The sequence below is a fragment of the Channa argus genome, chromosome 18, assembly GCF_033026475.1.
Source record: "Channa argus isolate prfri chromosome 18, Channa argus male v1.0, whole genome shotgun sequence".
NCBI lineage: Eukaryota > Metazoa > Chordata > Actinopteri > Anabantiformes > Channidae > Channa > Channa argus.
Window position 1 is genome coordinate 20,300,922 of NC_090214.1, and position 9,677 is coordinate 20,310,598.

Genomic DNA, 9,677 nt, shown 5'->3' on the forward strand with positions numbered 1-9,677 from the left:
CAAACTGGGAAAAACTAAAGTTCACTGTAGTTAAACCGGATCCTTTTCAATTTACTCAGACTGGATGAATGCAGACTTTATTATATATTAAACTATACTATATTATATATTCAACATTTTGTTGTATTTTTTGTATAAAGTTCAAACAGAACACTGAAAGTAAAGATGAAAGTCAGTTTGATTAAATGCATCTTAGCAATTGAGAAAACTGTAACTTACACACTGCCAAAGCTAAGCCAAGCTTTATTGGTATTCAAGTCTGTTAGAGCTAAATGTTTCTTGCATTGATCCAGACTCCACTTGGTTCAAAACCAAACGTATGGAGTTAAATGCAAATTGTGTAGGATTAAACCAGATATTAGTTTAGTTAAACTAGTTTCACTTTTCGACCTGTTTGGTACCCAAAGCACTTCACACTGCTTCTCATTCAGCCATTCGCACTCACAGTGACACACACATGGGGGAGCTGCAATGCAGCTGACTAAAACACACCGGGAGCAACTAGACATTTCAACATGTGACAGGAGAATCCAGGGATTGAACCATCAACCCTGGTGTTTGGTGGGTGGCTGCTTGACCTTTTGAGCCACAGTCAACCCTTCTTAGAAGGCTTACGAAGGTGTTTAAGCCACAGAGTTTAGCCACACTTAACCGGGCTGCTCCAGACTCCAGAAGAGCTAAATCAGTCTATTGTGGTTGAAGCAGACAACAGGAGATTTGAATATCCTGCCACTTCATTGTCACTGTAGATCTTTCCCTCTGTAGATAGTATTTCTGTGTGCAGCAGGAACACAGACGTAAGCCTGAAGGTCGGCATCTGACATGACAGTTGCTTCAGAGTGACAGGTCGACCTCATTGGCCCAAAGTCTGGAAGGGATGAGGAGGAGGAGGATGCTAAAAAGCCAAGTGGGGGGAATAGAATGCTCTGCTTCATCAGCATCTGTCAAAACACCTGCTCATCAAATACTGAACAGACAAAGAAATAGTATTGACTTCAAAAGGGACGGGAATGGGGGAGGGCAGGCAGGCACATAAGGATTGGGGGAGGGAGAAAAATAAAAATAGGCTGCAATATCCTGCATATAATATTATAGTCGGTTTACTCATACAATAAGGTTTCAGTGAGATTTGTCACATTCTCCAATTCATAACACAATATGCTGTGGACTATAATAGCCAGTAAGTCACAATTAGCTGCATGGATCTATTACAAGATCTAAATATCTAGCCCTGTCTCCTAAAGAATACGTTCCTATAGGACTAAACTATAAACCCAATTGTGTTTTTCTAGCGACCGTAATGAATTCATGTTCCCTCTCTTGTGAATGACTGAAACAGTACATTTAAGAACGGACAGGGAATAGCCAGGCAGTGGTTGGGCAGCCCGTTCTCACTCCCGATGCGTCAAAAAGTGTAAAAAGTAAAATAGAAAACCCAACCTTTTCTCAGGGACCAGGGTTTTCACTCTAGCGTGAGACATTGTCCACTTTCATGATGATTGTAACACGACGTAGTGCATGTGGTTAGACTCGAAATCAACCCGCTCTGCTCCTTGTAGCTCTCCATCATCTTGCTCTGCTAAGCTCTGTGCAGAGCTTTGAAAATACAATGAATAAGATTGCTCCAAAACCTACTGATCAAGAAGAAATCATTTAAATTATCTGATTGCTAAGAGAGACGATCTTCATTAAAACCCTTTGAAAAGCAAATATCTCCTCACTGCTGACAGGAGAAGGAGTTTGAAAAACCCTAACACTGACATTAAGGCCCCATGAACATACACTATACTGCCAAAAGTATTCGCTCACCCATCCAAATAAATGAATTCTGGTGCACAAAGCAAGATCCATAAAGACATGGATGAGTGAGTTTGGTGTGGAAGAACTTGACTGGCCTGCACAGAGTCCTGACCTCAACCCGATAGAACACCTTTGGGATGAATTAGAGCGAAGACTGCGAGCACTGTGTATTATATATTTCATAAACACACTCCTAAACCTCGTGGAAAACCTTCCCAGAAGAGCTGAAGCTGTTATAGCTGCAAAGGGCCGACGTCATATTAAACCCTATGGATTAAGAATGGGATGTAACTAAAGTTCATATGGGTCTAAAGGCAGGTGAGCGGATACTGTTGGCAATATAGTGTAGATTTCACACAACCTCAATGCAAACACACTTCAATCAACTACCCATATGACAATGTTTTACGGGTGATATTGGATGCAACTGGAGACAAAGTGTAGCCCTGAAATGATGTTTCTACCAGCAAAACATTTCTGACAGTGTGACTCCTCATCCTACAGAAGCGACATTTACCTGAAGTGAAATTTTAAAATGATGCCAATGATCGTACCACAGTGATGACATTATCTGTCCATGCACATTGGTTTTTACATTGCTCTCCTTGTTATCATCATTCTTTTGAACCTAGAGCTTTTCTGTCTCCTCTTCTGTTGTTGGAGTGAACGAGGCCCAGAGGAGCTCTATCAATTAACAGCCTGTGTTCAGCACTCTGCAGCCATCCTGCTATGACAGCAGCGATCAATCTGCAGTCTGCACACGCACATGTGCTTGCACACACACAAATTCATGTCTTACTATACTTGTGAGTGCATTGATTGACATGATGCGTTGCCTAGCTCCTTAACCAAACCCTCACAACTAACCATAAGCCCAAAACCATAACTTTGTCCTAAAACAAAAGCTCTTGGTGGATTTGTGTGGAAATGCCAAAACGTCCTCACAACACCAAAATGACAACACAAGAATAGTATACACACACACACACATCAATACCCCACAACAGAAGTAAATAACAGCCAGTGAAAGACAGACGCTGCTGAAGGAAGCTTACATAACATGAAGCTTTTTAAAGAGTTAAAACATCACATTATATCATTTAATTCCTTAAATCCATTCCTGAAAGATGAAATTTCTATAATAATGCCCATTTACAAAAGGTTGGGACACTGTAAATGTAAATTAAAAGTGATTGTAGGGATTTACAAATTATTTGAATCTTAACATGATTGTATAAAGTAAAAAGACGACATATGAAATGTTGCTCTGCTCAGTTTGAATTTGATGACAGCAGCATATATCTCAGAAAGGTGAGACGGGTGCCTGCTTACCGGTTTGTTGGATCAGCTCTTCATTTACAAACTCTTGGGATGGAGGAGACTAATTACTTCAGTATGAAAATGTTCTTATCTTTGGCTGATAGAGGACTTCATAGTTTGGCCATTTTTTGCATCATGTTGCTCCAGATGTTTTCAATAATTGACAGGTCTGGACTGAAAACAGGACAGGTATCACCTGAACTGTTTTACTAGAGAGCCATGCTGTTATAACACATGCAGAATGTGATTTGACACCGTGTTGCTTTGATAATCAGGACTTTCCCTGAAAACCGTCATATGTCATATGGAAGGCAGCATATGTTGCTCCAAAAAGCTGTATACATTTACTGTATGTCTTCACACTTGTGCAAGTTACCCAGTGCTGTGTGCATTAATGCCCCCACAGCATCACAGATGCTGGTTTTTAAACTGTGCACTGATGACAAGTCAGATGGTTCCTCTCTGTTTAGTATGTCCATGATTTCCAAGAAGAATTTCAAATTTTAACTTGTCAGAACTTCAAGATAGTTCTTAACTTTACTTCATTCCATTTTAGAAGTGATGAGGCCTTTTTGTTTTACATGGGAGAGGTGTAACTTACATTTGCACATGCAGAAAGGAACTTTGTTGACTAACCGTAGTTATCAAAGCTGTTCCTGAGCCCGAATCATTTCTGTTTGTAATGCAGTGCTGCCTGAGGGCTCAACGATCAGCCTGATCGTACAGACTTTTCAGATTCTCTATGTTTTTTAAATGTATTATGAACAGTGTGTTGACCCCCCCCAACACACATACACAGACACACACACACACACAGACACACACACACACTATATAGCATAATATTATCAGCAGCAATGTCCAACCAGTGGAGAGGATCTATAAAAGAGGATGATGTTTTTAATGAGAACCTTTTTGACATTTTAGAAGTAATGGACAAATTGTTTCAACCAAAAAAATTATGTTTCTGTTGTGGTGATGGTGTTTCTACGAAAAACAATAATGTTTCTATTAACGGTAACAATGTCTCCACCAGTGGTGAGGATTTTCGCACCAATAAGGAAACAATATCTATCAACAGAAACAATGTTTCTGCACATGGAGATGAAGTTTTCACCAACGACAATAATGTTTCTATCAACAGCAACAACCATGACAATGATGGTACAGTATCAATAACAAGAATCATCCAATCAACGCAGCTTTTTTACAACAGAGCAGGAAAAGCAGGCACAACATTTTGTATTCAAGACTCTTAAAGGTCTTACATTGACACAATTCACGGGATTTTCCACCAGTTGCAGACTGTCAGCAAGACAGACGTGTTACGGACAAAATACTCAACATAAACATCAGTCTGTTTTCTATCTTCATCAGCTTTTTAATCACCTCACTTCTGTTTGGTCAAGGAGCAGATAAGTGAAGTGTGGTGTGTGTTTCTAAATAATCCTTTTAAGCTGATGAGATGCTCTCGAGTCCTGATGAAAACATCAGAAAATTACCTGTGAAACTCATTTCGAGGGCACTTGTCCTGTGATTACAGAGCGAAGAGAGTGAAATACGTGAGGGCTGCATTCGTAAAATGCATCGATACACTGTGAACTGAGCGAGGTATTGGAGAAACAAGCAGCTGTTTATCTGCTGGATTGTGTTAAAGTGTTGCTATAGTTTCACTCTGCAGGAGGACAAATGAGTTTTCTCTGCAGCTGCAGACAATCTGGTAGTAGGCTAAAAGTTGAAGGTGCCCAAGACTTAGAACATTTTGTCAGATTTCTTTTCATTTCTTAGGGGCCACATCTTAACAACTGAATGAGATGTAATGTGATGGACTTGGGTTTTGTGAGCTTGGTATTATTGTAGTGTTGTAGAGTATGAACAGATAAACATTGTATTTGCTCAAAATAAACCTATAATCGTGGACAATGTACATTATTTGCTAATTCTTTGTGATTTCCAGATAAGTATCTTTGCCGACGTTTTGTTTGCAAACAAAATTTGACTTTTACAGAATTATAGTCATCTGCAGGACATGTGTGACCATTTGGAATTCAAATGAAAGATCTTGGTGGGAGAGACAAAGTCAGAAATGGACGAGTGGTCACAAAGATAGATTATGGGGAAGAGAGTATGGGGGGATAAAAGACAAATGGGGATGGAAGGAAACAATAATGGATAAGGGAAAGAAATGATAGGAATTCTTACATGTCAGTTACCAAAAGTATAATTAAACTGAACATATAAGTTTCTCTTACTTTAGCTTTTTTTAGTTTACAGGTTTTTATTCCTCACCATCTTTATCCATTATCATTTTTCTTTCTTTTCTTTAGTAGTTGTGCTTTCCTTTTTTTAAATAAATATAGAGTAATCGTGTTTTCATGTGTGTGTAGGTCATACTAAACTGTTCCCGTTTGAAAGTTTGAAATGAGAAAGTACCACCACCTCTGCTCGTTTAGTAGAATTCTGCACTGGGTTTACACCAAATGTAACAGAACCCTGGTTCCAAACAGCTAAAATTTTAACTCATCGATCCAGAGAAAAATTCAGACCTGATTCTCTAGACGTTGTCGGGAGTTCATATGTGACAGAATTGTGTTGTGGCAGAATTCAGATGAGTCTTATTGCTCCTCTGGATGGTTTTCAGCACTCTCTCGATAACATTTCTACTCTTTAGTAAAAGTTTAACACAAGTTTAAAATCATTAAATCAGAGTATGAAGTTGGTACTGTAGTAGTTAGCACTGTAGTATAACACATAACACATAACATAAGAAGCAATCAGGAGGTCTCTCTGCCCATTTGCCCCCTGGCCATTGAATAATCCATCTATGACTATTGTAACTAAAAAGAAACCCACAAACAACCACTTCTCTTTTTCTGTTCAAAGCATTTAGACTTGAAGTTGAGGCTAGATGTTAGATGACAGTACTAAGTGCTTCACAAGCTAAATATAAAAATAAATTAAGTAGATTGTATGTCATTTCTGAACATTTCCTGAAAGATTTCCAATTTTAAGCCCACACTTAAGATATTTATGAACACACAGTTGTTTTAAAGTTGGCCAGCGTGTATTTGAGGATAAAGACGGACTAAAAATGGCAGGAACATCCTCTAGCCGAGCTGGTAAGCATTACGGATGTAACTCCCACACCATGTTTGAAAGAAGTATTGTGGAAAAAATCATGTGCCCACCACATACAAATCTTCATAAGGTCACACTTGAGAGGTTTCTAAGGGTTAGACGGTACAGTACAACTTATACACACACGCACACACTGGGAAAAAAACAAACACAATTATGTTCATTTATATATTTCATTATTTGTAATTTGGGTGAACTGACCCTATCACACATCTTGAGTGTGTGTGTGTGTGTGTGTGTGTGTGTGTGTGTGTGTGTGTCTTACCAGATCGCTGAGTATTGCTTTAATGTTTCTGCAGCAGCTGTTCTGACCTCTGTTAGCTGGAGCCCCACACTCACACTGTCTGTAATTACATTTCTAACTTCGAACAGATTAACATTCAGACGTTATGCCCTGGAGAACAGCGCTGCCTCCCTTGAAGCTGCTAAGTTACTTTTAATCATCTTTACATTTGTCAAGAACAGCAATTATGATGGAGGGAAGATTATTAATTTAGAGGTAGTTAACACAGATTCACCCCCTACTGGGAGGACTGGGACAGGAGGAAGAGGAATTTTTATGTGAGGGAAGAAGGTAATAAGAGATGCGAGAAATAGATAAAGAAGGATTCAAACGTGAGGTGAACATAGGGAGAACGAGTAAGGGCGTTAACAGGCTGTTCACAAATACAGATTCAACAGCTGGGACCATGGCAGCTGCTATTAGTTGGAAATGAGACAGAACTATACTACGACTAAAAAAGGCTCAGTTTTTCTTTGGTTTGAAGTACTTTGGAGCAGCTGAAGGGAATGGAAAACAAGAAGGAATCAAAAAAAGCATGATTGTTTGTCTTCAAATTGTGGCAACCATATGCCAAAGTACCATTCCAGTAACAAACCTTTGAGACATTGACTGGTAGTGTTTCAGCATCCTTTCCTCCTTAATCTGAACGTTTGTACTTATGTTAATTCCATTATTTATGAGCCACCAAAATCCAGAGTGTTCCTGAACAGCTAATGCCACATTTTTGTCCAACCCCTTGAATTAAAGCTGAAAGTTTTGACCTCACTCACATCTTGAGTGTTTCAAATGCCCCAAAAATTATCATTGTTCCAATATTTACCAAACTGACTGTACAACATGTCAATTTGTCTGTCAGCTCTGTGCCCAGACAAGTGGCTGAGTCATTAAATTATGAAATTTATGGCCTGTGAATTTGACCAAATGTGCAGTTCTCAACACCAATGAGCCTTCAGACAGATATCTCCTTTTTCCAGGTACACACTCAGTTTATTTTCAATTCAATTCAACTTTATTTATATAGCACCAATTCACAACAAAGTCATCTCAAGGCACTTTACAGAACAAAGTCAAGACTATAAAGATGTATAGAGAGAACCCGTAGATAGAGAAAACCCTCTTGGTAGGACCAGTAACTGCACACTGGAAAACACACAGCTCCAAAGAGGGGGACAGAGAAGGACAAAGACAACTACAGGAGAACACTCAGAGTTAATGCCATACAGTGGTGACAATGGCGGGGTGAGAGGAGAGAGGGTCAAGAGGAGGAGGGGGGTCCCCCAGCAGTCTAAGCCTATAGCAGCATAACTATAACTAACTATAAGCTTTATTAAAGAGGAAGGTTTTAAGCCTAGACTTAAAAGTAGAGAGGGTGTCTGCTTCCTGAATCTGAACTGGGAGCTGGTTCCACAAGAGAGGAGCTTGATAGCTAAAGGCTCTACCTCCCATTCTACCTTTGGAAATTCTGGGAACCACAAGTAGGCCTGCATTCTGAGATCGAAGTGGTCTACTGGGATGATATGGTGCTATGAGGTCTTCTATAAATGATGGAGCCTGAACATTCAGAGCTTTATATGTAAGAAGCAGGGTTTTAAATTCTATTCTAAATTTAATGGGAAGCTAGTGATGGTGAAATATGATCCCTCTTGCTAGTTCCAGTCAGCACTCTTGCTGCAGCATTTTGGATTAATTGCAGGCTCTTTAGGGAGTTACTGGGGCATCCTGAAAGTAGGGAATTACAGTAGTCCAACCTAGAAGTAACAAATGCATGGACCAGTTTTTCGGCATCACTTTGAGACAGGTTTTAATTTTGGCAATGTTCCGTAGGTGGAAGAAGGCTGTTCTAGAGATTTGTCTTATGCCTGTCTGCACATGTGTCCAGACATGGACAATGCAAGTGGCTGGCATGTTGGTAGTTCAAAAGCAAGCATCAACTACTGTTTATCATAATTGGCACATTGGTCAAAGAAACACTGATAAAACCAACACACACTGTTAAAGTCAATCACATCCATCTGTAAAGTGGCACATTTAACAGGTGAACATGAGATGATATAAAAATTGGTTTCTGTTCCAATTAGGGCTTTTAATTATTTAAAATATTTATTTACAATGTATGGCATTGCAGCATTACACTATTAGTGCTCACTCCGCTATTTTCATGTTGCACGTGCCACGTGCATGAAATACACAGCTCACGCTTCAGCAATTTGCCTCACTTCTGTCTTCATAACAGTTGATGGATGTGACTGAAGTTCCCTCTGCTCATCAAATCAATGTGTCCTTACCCCAAGGTAACTCTGATCCCTCAGCTACGTCCAACAGTCTCCAGTACAGTTAGTTCAACTGTGCTAGTCAACAAGGTGAATTCCACATATACTAGGTGACTTGTGGCTGAATTTACTTTGATTAAAATGACATTTTTTATTGTGCTGCAAAACACTTTTAAACTGGCTTCAGTGGGGAAGTGTTGCATGTTCCTTGCATTTTTCTTGCCCTTGTTTATTCTTTTAATAGCTAATGCGGGAACCGGAAGCTTGTTCCCCAGTGAATTACGCATAGTGACAGCAGCAAAACACAGTACAATAGTTAATGTTCACGCAATCCTACATATACCATCCTGCTGGAAATACTTATTAGACCAAATGTGGATTAACCCTTAACCGATAATAGTCCCCAACAAATTTGTTCCTATTTGTCAGTTTGTTAAAAAAACCCACATCTGATTGAAAAATTAAAAATGTAACTATACTATAGTAGAATGAGATTTATTTTTGAAATTTACATGTTCAGTAGACAATAGTTGCTTTCAAGCTCCGTACAACCAACAGGGTATGGCCTCGTGGGATTTAAAAAGTTTAATAATTTCTTTTCCACTGTGAAATTCTCCATCTGCGCATTCCCTCAATATATCGAGATACATATTCAAGTTAATTCCATAGTAATGTTGGGGTGTAGTATATGGGGTGTTTTGTGCAGTGTAACTCCTGTTACACATGAAGGGGGTCAGTGTGTGAAAGTCGGAGGCTCACAGGCAGTGGGGCTAGTCAGCAAGAACAAGATCTACACACACACACACACACACCAGATGTCTCTCTGTCAGTGTCATTCACACTAATAAGGGGCTGTCAGGGTGTCC